This window comes from Hyperolius riggenbachi, chromosome 6 (assembly GCF_040937935.1).
Source record: "Hyperolius riggenbachi isolate aHypRig1 chromosome 6, aHypRig1.pri, whole genome shotgun sequence".
Taxonomy (NCBI): domain Eukaryota; kingdom Metazoa; phylum Chordata; class Amphibia; order Anura; family Hyperoliidae; genus Hyperolius; species Hyperolius riggenbachi.
In genome coordinates this window covers 365,038,363-365,053,545 of record NC_090651.1, presented here as the reverse complement: position 1 = coordinate 365,053,545, position 15,183 = coordinate 365,038,363, and positions in this window count along the sequence as shown.

The following is a 15,183-nucleotide window of genomic DNA, read 5'->3' as shown; positions in this document are numbered from 1 at the left end:
TGCCACAGGGCCCACAACCTCCCCAACACCTTAATATCTAGTTATCTGGCTTGCAGTCACTGCTATGTATCCCCTTTTCTTATTTCTTTCTGCTTAAAACACAATTAGGAATGACAGCTGAATGAATTGTGCGCCCCCTCCTACACTGCGCCCTGAGGTTGGAGCCTCTCCAGCCTATGCCTCGGCCCGGCCCTGATTGGCCCAATAGGCTGCCTGTCACTTGAGCCCAATAGGCTGCCTGTCACAAGCTCAGTGAATCAAGCTCATTCGGTCCCTTTAAGCTAGCAGAACACAAACATATTGCGGCTTTTGTATACAGAAGGCTCAGCGAGAACCCCATTTTTGGTGCATGTGCGGTGGGGGCCGTGCATGTCATAACATCACATGTTCAGACCAGCCAATTGCAGGCATAGGATGTGATGTGTGGCTGACCCTGCTCCCACTGGGTGATGTCAGAGTTAACTCTTCAGAGTCTGGTATAGAACAGTCACACATGGGGTCCAGGGCTCACTTTTTTTCTCCCCCTTTTCCATGATAAGTGCTTTGTAGGAAAGGGAAAGGCTTTGCTATAGTGAGAAATCCAATGATTGAATTTCTCACTACAGCGTGTGAAATCTGCCTGCACTGAAGAACTCGCTCTGCTGTGGACACATCATGGATTGTTTATGTCCAGCAAGGCTAGTGCAGAGAGGAAGAGAGGCATTCCTGTTGCAACCTACACTGAATAGATGCTGAATTGATAAACCCGTCACCCCTATCATTATCTGCATTTACCAAGTCCCTCTTAACTCCTAAAGGGCTTCAGAGAGAAAAAAAACTTAAACTTTGATAGTGTTCCTTTAAAGAGTAACTGTCAGGCTGCAAAAGCTAATTTAAACCTCTATTCTCCTGTGTTAAACAGTTTAGAAGGAAGCCAAAAAGGCAATACTGAAGTTAAAAATCTCTCTTACTTTGATTTTTGCTGAATAGCAAGCCTCTTCATTCCCAAGCTCCTAAGGAGGCCGGCAGGCCGCATAACAGATACTGCAAAGCATGCTGGGGCTGCTTCTTCTCCCTACTGCACTCCCTTGGTCCTCCCCTTCATTTCCCTATCCCACCCTAAGGCTGCTTTCACAGTTAGAAGTTACAGGCTCATGTTACAGCAGCTTGTATCTTGCAGCCCAGCTCACAGCACTGAAAAATCAATGTGCTGTTCACAGGGCACATGTTCCGTTAGAGTATACTGCACGAGTCCGGTATTGTTCCTAGCCACATGGCTAATTAATATTCACTGCACAGTAGTGTTGTCCGGATCAAGAATGATTCGGATCTTTGATCCGGATCTTTTTTGTGAGTCGAATCATCAGGAAGCAGGGTAAGGGAGGATATTACATCACAATTGGCTTCATACAAGACAGACAAACATGGAACCTGCCATGAGCTGTTAGGAGCATCAATCTCTGCAAATACTATATAAAAATTCTGTGAAATCCAAACGTGGACAGTGAAATGCATATGTAATGTAAGTACAGCCAATATTTAGCTACTGATATATGTGTTTTTTTTTTCTCTGAGACCCTATACCTAACAGCTCCTCTTTAAGTAATAGGCTGATAATGACCAGTGCTGCTCAGCAAGATTTCGGATATCTGAGTTACCCAGATAATCCAAACTTTTTCAGCTATCCGACCGGATTCGGATCCCGGATACCTGGGCCCAAATCCGGATAGCAATCCGCGGATAGTTGGCAGGCAATCCGGATATCCATGGATATCCGCAGATATTCGACTATTGAGATACTGTAACTAAGAAGATGATGTCTATGATGTCATTGAGCCAATCAGAGGGCTCCCAGGGGCGCCGAAGCAGAAGCCCTAGCAACCAATCACAGAAGGGAACCCTGGCCAGCCCCGTCTGACCTCATTGAGCCAATCAGAGGGCTCCCAGCCTAAGCCCTAGCACCCAATCACAGAAAGGAACCCTGGCCAGCCCCCCCTCCATAATAAGGAGGGCTGCCATGATGAGAAATATCATCCTCGCTTGTTACTGCTCACTGAGAGACATGCTCCAGTGCTGCTGGCCTAGCAAGTGCTGTATACAGTGATAAATCTAAAGCTGTTCAGTGATTAACACCTTCACTATCACTACCTTATTGTTATATTGTTTATTAGGTAGCTAGTGGCACTTGGCAAGTGCCACCTGCAATGTACAAAGTGCCATGTGCCAAGTGCCACGTGCCAAATGGCAAGTGCCATGTGCCACCAAGTGCCACGTCCGGCATGCTCCTGGCAGACATTGCACCTGCTGTTGCTGCATTTCCCTGTTTCTGCTGCCTTTGATGCTCCCACCGCCAGGGTGCCACAGGCCACTGCTGCTGTGCTGATACCACCTATATTTAACCCAAAACACAATTGCTGAGTAATTTTTTGGAGGTGTCAGGTCTGAAAACTGTCATGTCCCAGATGTGCGGTTGGACTTTGGACACAATGGTCTCAATTCACTAAGCTTTATCCAACACTTTATCAAACATTTGATAATTTACCTCATGGGTAAAATCTAATTTTGAAATCACTAAGGTGTTATAGATTTATTGAACATGTTATCGATAAAACATTTGATAAATATATAACACCTTAGTGAATTCAAAATTAGATTTTACCCATTAGGTAAATTATCAAGCGTTTGATAAAGTGTTTGATAAAGCTTAGTGACTTGAGGCCAATGTGGGCTGCACAACCGCTGTCTGGAACCTAGTCCTGATGCTAATTGACAGCCATTTTTTTTTTGGGGGGGGGGGGGGGGGATTTTATGTCCCCGCATCATCAATTAGTGTTTCCCTTTAAAAAAAAACATGATGCTTCAAGCCTCATTTACCCTAAAAAAACATTTTAAAAGCAATTTAAAGGCCACTTCCGGTTTTCTATCCGGATATCCGAATCCGGGCGGATATCCTTCTGGGTTACTGGGTTCGGATATCCGATTCGGAATTGGATTCCAAAAGTTCAAACTCGGATATCTGATACGGATCGGATTTCTGGGTATCCGATCTGAATTCAATCCGGATTTTGAAAAGGGGTATCCGAGCAACACTGATAATGACAGATATGCATATAGAGGGAATATGATGTGGACTGAATTTAGACATTTTGAATTGAGCTGTAAAGATTCCATTTACAGGTGAAACTCGAAAAAATAGACTATAGTGCAAAAGTCAATTTATTTCAGTAATTCAACTTTAAAGGCAAAACTAATTTATGAAATAGACTCATTACATGCAAAGAGAGATATATCAAGTTTTTATTTGTTATAATGTTGATGATTATGGCTTACAGCTTATGAGAACCCCACAATCTCAGACTATTAGACTATTGTAAAAAAAGGTTCAATATTTTGGTTCAGACTCTAATCAGCTAAATAATCCAAAACACCTGCAAAGGGTTCCTATTTCATATATTAGTTTCACCTTTTAAGTTGAATTACTGAAATAAATGGACTTTTGCACGATATTCTATTTTGGACTTACCAATAGTGTGAAGGTCAGTGAATTCATCAGGAAGGGGCAGCTTGTTGCTGAGAGTTTTTAAACCCAGAGGAAAAGCTTGTCCTCCACCCCACCACCACATCAATGACACTCCATGTTTTGTCACATACTCTGGGGTCTTGCATGTTTCTTATTAGGATTGTACCTGTTTTCTCTTTTTTATATCTATGCAAGCTTATTTGTGATATTTTCCTTTTTGAGCACATGTATTTTTTGTATTATAGCAACATATAAATAAACAAATCTCATATTTAAAGGAAGTTAAACATGGGCTGTTTGCATTTTTTACATTAAAGTCAGTGGCCGCCGGCTTTAGCTGTAAATCGCAAATTCCCCGTATGTGGTAGAAACACCCAATTTGCAGGGCATGTTAACCTATTTTGGTTTCTGGACGTAGAAACTACGTCCAGAAACCATGTGCGCTACCGCGCGCCCCCGCGGCCGATCGCACGCGTGCACGCGCACTCCCGGCCGCGGATTCGGTAGTCAGGGAATCAATGTATCGGACTATGAAGTCCGATCACTGATTCCTCTCCCCCGCTGAAAAAGGGACAGCTTCTCTCGGAAGCTGCGCCTTTTCTGGCCATTTACTTCCTGATGCGCCACTCTAAGCGTATGTTACGCTTAGAGTGACGTCATGTAAACAAACTCATGGCCGCCATCTTGTGGCCAAAAAGTAATACTACACCTAAAAATAGAAATGAATGAAAAACAACACACATTTACATTATAAATCTATTGTTTACCCCCCACCCTCCGAAAACTACGCAAATAAAATGTTTACTATAAATAAAAAAAACCATTACAATAAAAAAAAAAAAAAACATGTAAATATTTACCTAAGGGTCTAAACTTTTTAAATATCAATGTAAAGATGAAATATTTCTATTTTTTTTATTTTAAACTTGTTAATAGTGATGGATGCAAAATGGAAAAAATGCACCTTTATTTCCAAATAAAATATTGTCGCCATACATTGTGATAGGGACATAATTTTAACGGTGTAATAACCGGGACATATGGGCATATACAATACGTGAGTTTTAATTATGGAGGCATGTATTATTTTAAAACTATAATGGCTGAAAACTGAGAAACAATGAATTTTTCCATTTTTTTCTTATTCTTCCTGTTAAAATGCGTTTACAGTAAAGTGGCTCTTAGCAAAATGTACCCCCCAAAGAAAGCCTAATTGGTGGCGGAAAAAACAAGATATAGATCAGTTCATTGTGATAAGTAGTGATAAAGTTATAGGCTAATGAATGGGAGGTGAACATTTCTCTCGTGAAAACCACGGAACCTGAATGGGTTAAGGAGGACGGTGGGAACAAGAGGAAAAAAATCAAACGATCTTATAGTTTTTGAGAAAATCAATTTTAAAGTTCTTGTTCTGAGTGTGGGAAATGTTTTAACGGCCGCCGACTTTAGCGGTTAGTAGCATGTTCAGGGGCTTTGCTATTAATAACCGCTAAAATTGGCAGCCATTAAAACATTTCCCATATTCAGAACAAGAACATTAAATCAATTTTCCCATAAACTTTAAGATCTTTTTGATATTTGATTTCCTCTTGTTCCCACTGTCCTCCTTCAAGGGGAACTTCAGCCTAAACAAACATACTGTCATCAAGTTACATTAGTTATTTTAATTAGAATAGTTGGGTAATATAATCTCTTACGCGCCGTGTTTTAAAAGAATAGGCAAATGTTTGTGATTTATGGGGGCTGCCATCTTTGTCATGGGGGCAGCCATCTTTTTGGTTGAAAGAAAGTGACAGGGAGCATGAGACACAGTTCCAACTGGCTTCCAATGTCAAATTCAAAATGTAAAAAAAAATAAAAAAATATTGCACCAAAACAGCAGAACGAGAACAACAAAATCAGAAATCCCATCATGCTTTGCACAGCATCAGGGAAAAAAAGCCCGGGCAGCTTTCTTCTATGCAGCTAAAAATGAGGTTTGTATAACAGAAACAAAGTCGATTTTTAGTCCGGAGCTTCACTTTAACATACCCTGCAAATTGGGTATTTCTAGCACGTACAGGGTCTTTGCTATTTACAGCTAAATTTGGCGACCATTCGCCTGACATTTAAGTCTATTAAGCCTGCCTCAAACGGCCGGTTTGCAAACATTTGTGGTCAATTTTTAAAATGTAATGTTCACTACATCACTAGTTGTTGCTTGCGTTTAACCCACTAATAACATATGGCTGTGAAAGTTGTACCCTAAATAGAGGCTACGCATAGAAAAATTGATGATTTTAAATTGGGGTTGTGGAGAAAGCTATTGAGAGTTCCCTGGCCTGGTAGAAAATATAAACAGTCAATACTTAAAGGAAATAAGGCCTAGAAGGGATTATACTACTAATAAAACGTAAATACTTTGGTGACGTATTAAGAAGACCAGACTCTTTAAAGCAATCCTTGATGCTGGGAGAATCCCAGGGCAAAAGAAGAAGAGGATGGCAGAGGTTAAGATAGATAGGCAGCATATGCGAAGCTATGAAAATGCCTATGCAACAGCTGAAAGAAGCAGTGACTGACAGACACCCCTGACATGCAGACATACATATGCTCTCACACGAACAGTCTGAGTCAGCCAAATGAATGAGGAGTAGGAGGAGAATGTCATTACAGTACACTTGCTATCCAAAACCACTAAATATATATAAATATAATATGTATATTATTATTTTACTGCTGTTCTTTATATTCCAAATCAAACACATTTTATTTTAATATGGGGTAACCTTATAGTATCTTCCATTGTCAAAGCAACCACAGTTTTCCACGGTAACACAGATCTTCCCATCAAAGAAGTAGCCATCATTGCAATTGCATCCTTCAGAACAATAGGCGGGACATCTGGTGGAGTCACTGATCTTGGCACAATGCGTGGTACAGACATCAGAGCACAGGTTGTACTGACTTAATGGTGGACAAACGATAGCTGGTTGAAAAATAAAGATTTTATTGTTGTTATTATTATCATTATTATTTGTGAAGGTTCTAATTTATCCTGGTCATCGGCAATCAAAACAAACGTTAGCTTCAACTGATTTTTAGAAGCTGTTCCATCACTTCCTAAGAGCAGCTTCTTCATTTATTTGGAGTAAAATAGAGTCTAACATGGTTACATGTACAGGTAACAGCTATTCAGGGCCGGCGCTACCATAGAAGCAAAGGAGGCAATTTCCCCAGGGCTCCAGAGCTTGTAGGGGCCCCCAATGGCTACAAGAGGAAAAAAAATTCAAATCGGCCTTATAGTTTTTGAGAAAATCGATTTTAAAGTTTCAAAGGAAAAAAAATACACATTTAAAAACCTGCCGACTTTAATGGTTAATAGCAAATCCACCTTAAATGCTAGAAACCCTACATTTGCAGGATATGTTTAGGAAATCATTGGGAATAAGAGGAAAAAACGATTTTTCAAAAAGACCTTATAGTTTTTGAGAAAATTGATTTTAAAGTTTCAAAGGAAAAAAGTATACTTTTAAATGCGGTAAATGTCGCTTTTAGTGGCAAACCTAACGATAGTGTAATTTTACATGTATCAAAAGAAAGAGCAATAATTTTCCTGACGGGGCTTCCTGGGGGTCCATACGCAGCCACAGCGCTTTGGCCAGGGATCGCTATACAGCCGCAATATGGCTGTATGAAGATTCCTGGCATTTTTTCCTATTTTCCCAATTTATTTTTTTTTTTTTTTTTTATGTTTAGAGTGTGGGATTTTTTTTTTAAAAAAATTATGTGGGGTCCCCCCTCCTGGAACTTTTTAACCCCTTGTCCTCCATGCAGGCTGGGGTAGCCAGAATGTGGAGCTTCACACCCTGACTATACCAGCTGTAAAAAAAGGTCCCTTAATGCCGATTATTGTTCCGGGGTATATGTTGTGGGGGCCCCCCAGGTTTATTTTGCCCTGGGGCCCCATTGTTGCTTAAACCGGCCCTGCAGCTATTGGGAGGCTGCACTAAGAATAATAAAGTACATTAAGCACTTGAGGACTGCAGTGTTAAACCCCACTAAAGACCAGGCCATTTTTCACTTAATAGGCCAGTCTGCAGCTTTAAGGCCTCACTGAAGGGCCATACATGTCAGCAGTTGAGTGATCCCCCCCCCCCTCCTTTTCTCCCCACCAACAGAGCTTTTTGTTGGTGGGGTCTGATCGCTCCCCCAATGTTTATTTATTTTTTCACAAATATTTATGTTATTATTTTTCTAATAAATGTTTCCTTTTTTTGGTTTATTTTTACCCTAATCCCAACCTCCCTCCCACCGACAGGCAATTCCCTTGATCAGCTGTCATCAGCTTCAGCCTAAGACAACTGATCACTTCTGTCTCCCCAGGAGGACAGCCGTTTCACAAGGCTGTCCCCAGTACAGCGCTGCTGTGGATCACATCGCTGTACAGACTAATTAGACGGGGGTTTCACTGACTAACAGTCTCCTAGTGGTGTTCGACACTGGGAGGCTGATGGCGGAGCTCCGTCATTCAAGCAGGGAGTGCGCAATCTCCTGCAAAACAGGCCCATGCCGATCAGCGTTAGGTGGTCCCGAGGCTGCCACCACAGCCACGTCCATCGTCGTGACATGGTCGGCTAGAGGTTAAAATATTAAAATCGAGAGTGGTAGGTAAGACTACCTATCTAGAAGAATGAGCCAGTCATACAACCACTTCTGGAAAAGATATTATTTATGGCACAGTGACTACACGTTTCACAGGTTGATCCTGCTTCCTCACATCAGTAAGTTGTGCTGGGTGGCATAGGGCATGGATGAGACAGGAGCGATTTACTACACCTTTTTGTTAGTTTTATTTATTTATTTATTTATTTTCTTCAAACGCAGCGTACAAATTTGTACTGTACCCAACTAGATTAGCTGCGCTTCACCGGAGCCCTCTTATGTTGGGTTTTATTTTGCATCATCGTTTGACAATTTATTGCTTCTTAAATATGTACATCTGTATGAAAATATATGTGTATATATAATTTAAACACAAAGAGTCAAACCACAAAGAGTCAAAGAGAGAGCAGAAAAGAGTGAAGGACAGAAAGAGGCCAGTGGCCTAGCTAACCCCTCTCACCAAATCTATCTCTCACCTTTTAATTATGTATGCCAAGTTCCAATCAGTCTTCTGAACACACACACTCCCCTTCCTTAAATTACATCCGTTCCCTTCCTCTCTACCCATTCTCCCCCTTCCTTTCTCCACCCATTCTAACGTATATCCAGTCTATCAACTCTGACCATTTCCGGGCCATTGTTACCTCTGGGCATCCAATCATTTACCACTCCAGGGCTTTACACCTCTCCATTCCTCCCCTCATTGCTATTCCCTAATCTTCATTCTTCCTCTCTCTTTCATCCTCTCTCATCCTCTCTCCCCCTTGCTTCCTCCCACAGCTTTCTGGCCATCTGAAATTTTTTCTGTGACTCGCCTTCCAGCTCTCCTTCCTCCCCTGCTTATATCTGTAGCAAATAAGATGATAGATTCATCCATTCTTTTTTTGAGGGTTTGTCAGTGGATTTCCAGTTCTTTATTATAATAGTTTTGGCTGCCAGTGAGAGGATATAAAATAACATTTCCACTGTCTTGTTTTCTCCTTTTTGGCTCAGTCCGAAAATTGCTACTATCTCATTTATATCAGCATCTGGGAGAACATAATTTCTTGTAAATGTCTGTATTTCTGACCAAAAAGATCGTATTGTTGGGCAGTGCCATAGCATATGGGATAGATTCCCCGTCCCTGCATCACATTTCCAGCAGAGATTATTTTCTTTTAATTTCCTTTGAAAGAGTTTCTCAGGCGTTAAATACCATTGAGACACTATTTTAAATTGTAATAACTGAATGCTAGTATTCTTGGGTAGCCAAATATATGAAGTAATCGTCTCCCACTCCGAATCATCTAATTTTTCTCCCCACTCCGTTTCCCATTTTTCACGGAACCAGCTAGTATTTCGTTCAACCTCCTTTGCTCCCAGATGGTCATATAGCCAAGACAGCATCTTCTGTGGGACTGTTTTTTCTATAAAAAATTTTTCTAATTAGTTCAGTTGGTCTCGTATCCCTCCCCCCTTTAATTTTTGTCTTCCAAGGAAACTTTGTATTTGTAACTTTCCGAACTCAGTGGCAGGCCTTATTCCTTGAACTAAATTAACCACTTCCCGACCGCCGTATGTACAATTGGCGGCCGGGAAGTGCACCCCGCAAGGACCGCCGTATTGACAAATGGCGGCGGTCCTTGTAGGGGCATGGGCGGAGCGATCACGTCATCCGTGACGCGATCCTCCGCCTCCACCTGGCGCCGCTCACCCGCCGCAACATCCCGCCGGCCATACGGAAGCGCCGGCGGGATGTTAACCCGACGATCGCCGTATACAAAGTGTATAATACACTTTGTAATGTTTACAAAGTGTATTATACAGGCTGCCTCCTGCCCTGGTGGTCCCAGTGTCCGAGGGACCACCAGGGCAGGCTGCAGCCACCCTAGTCTGCACCAAGCACACTGATTTTTTACCCCCCCTGCCCCAGATCGCCCACAGCACCCATCAGACCCCCCCCCTGCCCACCCCCCAGACCCCTGTTTGCACCCAATCACCCCCCTAATCACCCATCAATCACTCCCTGTCACTATCTGTCAACGCTATTTTTTTTTATCCCCCCCCCCTGCTCCCTGCCCCCTCCTGATCACCCCCCACCCCTCAGATTCTCCCCAGACCCCCCCCCCCAGACCACCCCCCCTGTTTACTGTATGCATCTATCCCCCTGATCACCTGTCAATCACCTGTCAATCACCTGTCAATCACCTGTCAATCACCTGTCAATCACCCATCAATCACCCCCTGTCACTGCCACCCATCAATCAGCCCCTAACCTGCCCCTTGCGGGCAATCTGATCACCCCTCCACACCAATAGATCGCCCGCAGATCCGACATCAGATCACCTCCCAAATCCATTGTTTACATCTATTCTCTCCTCTAAACACCCACTAATTACCCATCAATCACCCATCAATCACCCCCTATCACCACCTGTCACTTTTACCTATCAGATCAGACCCTAATCTGCCCCTTGCGGGCACCCAATCACCCGCCCACACGCTCAGATTGCCCTCAGACCCCCCCCCCCCCCCCCCCTATCAATTCGCCAGTGCATTAATTACATCTGTCCTTCCCTGTAATAACCCACTGATCACCTGTCAATAACCTGCCAATCACCTATCACCCATCAATCACCCCCTGTCACTGCCACCCAACAATCAGCCCCTAACCTGCCCCTTGCGGGCAATCTGATCACCCACCCACACAAATAGATCGCCCGCAGATCCGACATCAGATCACCACCCAAGCGCAGCGTTTACATCTATTCTCTCCTCTAAACACCCACTAATTACCCATCAATCACCCCCTATCACCACCTGTCACTGTTACCCATCAGATCAGACCCTAATCTGCCCCTTGCGGGTACCCAATCACCCGCCTACACGCTCAGATTGCCCTCAGACCCCCCCTTATCAATTCGCCAGTGCAATATTTACATCTGTCCTTCCCTGTAATAACCCACTGATCACCTGTCAATCACCTGCCAATCACCTATCACCCATCAATCACCCCCTGTCACTGCCACCCATCAATCACCCCCTGTCACTGCCACCCATCAATCACCCGCTGTCACTGCCACCCATCAATCAGCCCCTAACCTGCCCCTTGCGGGCAAACTGATCACCCACCCACACCAATAGATCGCCCGCAGATCCGACATCAGATCACCACCCAAGCGCAGTGTTTCCATCTATTCTCTACCCTAAACACCCACTAATTACCCATCAATCACCCCCTGTCACTGCTACCTATCAGATTAGACCCCTATCTGCCCCTAGGGCACTCAATCACCCGCCCACACCCTCAGAATGCCCTCAGACCCCAGCCCTGATCACCTCGCCAGTGCATTGCTTGCATCTATTCCCCCCTCTAATCACACCTTGAGACACCCATCAATCACCTCCTGTCACCCCCTAGCACACCTACCCATCAGATCAGGCCCCAATTTGCCCCGTGTGGGCTCCTGATCACTCGGCCAAACCCTCAGATCCCCCTCAGACCCCCTTCCGATCACCTCCCCAGTGCATTGATTGCATCTATTTTCCCCTCTAACCACCCCCTGAGACACCCATCAATCACCTCCTGTAACCCCCCTAGCACTCCTATCCATCAGATCGGGCCCAATACAACCTGTCATCTAAAAGGCCACCCTGCTTATGACCGGTTCCACAAAATTCGCCCCCTCATAGACCACCTGTCATCAAAATTTGCAGATGCTTATACCCCTGAACAGTCATTTTGAGACATTTGGTTTCCAGACTACTCACGGTTTTGGGCCTGTAAAATGCCAGGGCGGTATAGGAACCCCACAAGTGACCCCATTTTAGAAAAAAAGACACCCCAAGGTATTTTGTTAGGTGTATGACGAGTTCATAGAAGATTTTATTTTTTGTCAAAAGTTAGCGGAAATTAATTTTTATTGGTTTTTTTTTTCACAAAGTGTCATTTTTCACTAACTTGTGACAAAAAATAAAATCTTCTATGAACTCGCCATACACCTAACGGAATACCTTGGGGTGTCTTCTTTCTAAAATGGGGTCACTTGTGGGGTTCCTATACTGCCCTGGCATTTTAGGGCCCCTAAACCGCGAGGAGTAGTCTAGAAAACAAATGCTTCAAAATGATCTGTGAATAGGACGTTGGGCCCCTTAGCGCACCTAGGCTGCAAAAAAGTGCCACACATGTGGTACCGCCGTACTCAGGAAAAGTAGTATAATGTGTTTTGGGGTGTATTTTTACACATACCCATGCTGGGTGGGAGAAATTTCTATGTAAATGGACAATTGTGTGTAAAAAAATCAAACAATTGTCATTTACAGAGATATTTCTCCCACTTAGCATGGGTATGTGTAAAAATACACCCCAAAACGCATTATACTACTTCTCCTGAGTACGGCGGTACCACATGTGTGGCACTTTTTTACACCCTAAGTACGCTAAGGGGCCCAAAGTCCAATGAGTACCTTTAGGATTTCACAGGTCATTTTGCGACATTTGGTTTCAAGACTACTCCTCACGGTTTAGGGCCCCTAAAATGCCAGGGCAGTATAGGAACCCCACAAATGACCCCATTCTAGAAAGAAGACACCCAAAGGTATTCCGTACGGAGTATGGTGAGTTCATAGAAGATTTTATTTTTTGTCACAAGTTAGCGGAAAATGACACTTTGTGAAAAAAAACTATTAAAATCAATGTCCGCTAACTTGTGACAAAAAAATAAAAACATCTATGAACTCACCATACTCCTAACGGAATACCTTGGGGTGTCATCTTTCTAAAATGGGGTCATTAGTGGGGTTCCTATACTGCCCTGGCATTTTAGGGGCCCTAAACCGCGAGGAGTAGTCTTGAAACAAAAATGACCTGTGAAATCCTAAAGTTACTCATTGGACTTTGGGCCCCTTAGTGCAGTTAGGGTGCAAAAAAGTGCCACACATGTGGTATCGCCGTACTCGGGAGAAGTAGTATAATGTGTTTTGGGGTGTATTTTTACACATACCCATGCTGGGTGGGAGAAATACCTCTGTAAATGACAATCTTTTGATTTTTTTACACACAATTGTCCATTTACAGAGGTATTTCTCCCACCCAGCATGGGTATGTGTAAAAATACACCCCAAAACACATTGTACTACTTCTCCCGAGTATGGCGATACCACATGTGTGGCACTTTTTTGCACCCTAACTGCGCTAAAGGGCCCAAAGTCCAATGAGTACCTTTAGGATTTCACAGGTCATTTTGAGAAATTTCGTTTCAAGACTACTCCTCACGGTTTAGGGCCCCTAAAATGCCAGGGCAGTATAGGAACCCCACAAATGACCCCATTTTAGAAAGAAGACACCCCAAGGTATTCCGTTAGTAGTATGGCGAGTTCATAGAAGATTTTATTTTTTGTCACAAGTTAGCGGAAATTGATTTTAATTGTGTTTTTTCACAAAGTGTCTTTTTCCGCTAACTTTTGACAAAAAATAAAATCTTCTATGAACTCACCATACTCCTAACGGAATACCTTGGGGTGTCGTCTTTCTAAAATGGGGTCATTTGTGGGGTTCCTATACTGCCCTGGCATTTTAGGGGCCCTAAACCGTGAGGAGTAGTCTTGAAACGAAATTTCTCAAAATGACCTGTGAAATCCTAAAGGTACTCATTGGACTTTGGGCCCTTTAGCGCAGTTAGGGTGCAAAAAAGTGCCACACATGTGGTATCGCCGTACTCAGGAGAAGTAGTATAATGTGTTTTGTGGTGTATTTTTACACATACCCATGCTGAGTGGGAGAAAGATCTCTGTAAATGGACAATTGTGTGTTATAAAAATTAACAAATTGTCATTTACAGAGATATTTCTCCCACCCAGCATGGGTATGTGTAAAAATACACCACAAAACACATTATACTACTTCTCCTGAGTACGGCAATACCACATGTGTGGCACTTTTTTGCAGCCTAACTGCGCTAAGGGGTCCAAAGTCCAATGAGCACCTTTAGGCTTTACAGGGGTGCTTACAATTTAGCACCCACCAAAATGTCAGGACAGTAAACACACCCCACAAATGACCCCATTTTGGAAAGTAGACCCTTCAAGGCATTCAGAGAGGGGCATGGTGAGTCCGTGGCAGATTTCATTTTTTTTTTGTCGCAAGTTAGAAGAAATGGAAACTTTTTTTTTTTTTTTTCCTCACAAAGTGTCATTTTCCGCTTACTTGTGACAAAAAATAATATCTTCTATGAACTCACTATGCCTCTCAGTGAATACTTTGGGATGTCTTCTTTCCAAAATGGGGTCATTTGGGGGGTATTTATACTATCCTGGAATTCTAGCCCCTCATGAAACATGACAGGGGGTCAGAAAAGTCAGAGATGCTTGAAAATGGGAAAATTCACTTTTTGCACCATAGTTTGTAAACGCTATAACTTTTACCCAAACCAATAAATATACACTGAATGGGTTTTTTTTTTATCAAAAACATGTTTGTCCACATTTTTCGCGCTGCATGTATACAGAAATTTTACTTTATTTGAAAAATGTCAGCACAGAAAGTTAAAAAAATCATTTTTTTGCCAAAATTCATGTCTTTTTTGATGAATATAATAAAAAGTAAAAATCGCAGGAGCAATCAAATAGCACCAAAAGAAAGCTTTATTAGTGACAAGAAAAGGAGCCAAAATTCATTTAGGTGGTAGGTTGTATGAGCGAGCAATAAACCGTGAAAGCTGCAGTGGTCTGAATGGAAAAAAAGTGGCCGGTCCTTAAAGCGGACCCAAACCAAACATTATTTTAATTAAAAATATTTAGTTGCACCACTCTGACACATACAAAGATAAATAAACACTCCTTCAAACCTATGAGCATTTCAGTGCATGCTTTTCACCCTTCTCTTTTAATAGCTAGGGTTATACTGGGGGCAGCCATTAGCAATTCCTCCATTGCCGGACACCATCTACTCCACCAGTTTGCCGGAAAAATCCCGGCAATTTGAAAGGAAGGGAGGGGTTCCTCCAATAAATGTAAAATATTTTATATTTGTCATCATGCAGCTGAAAAAAGGCTGCTATTTA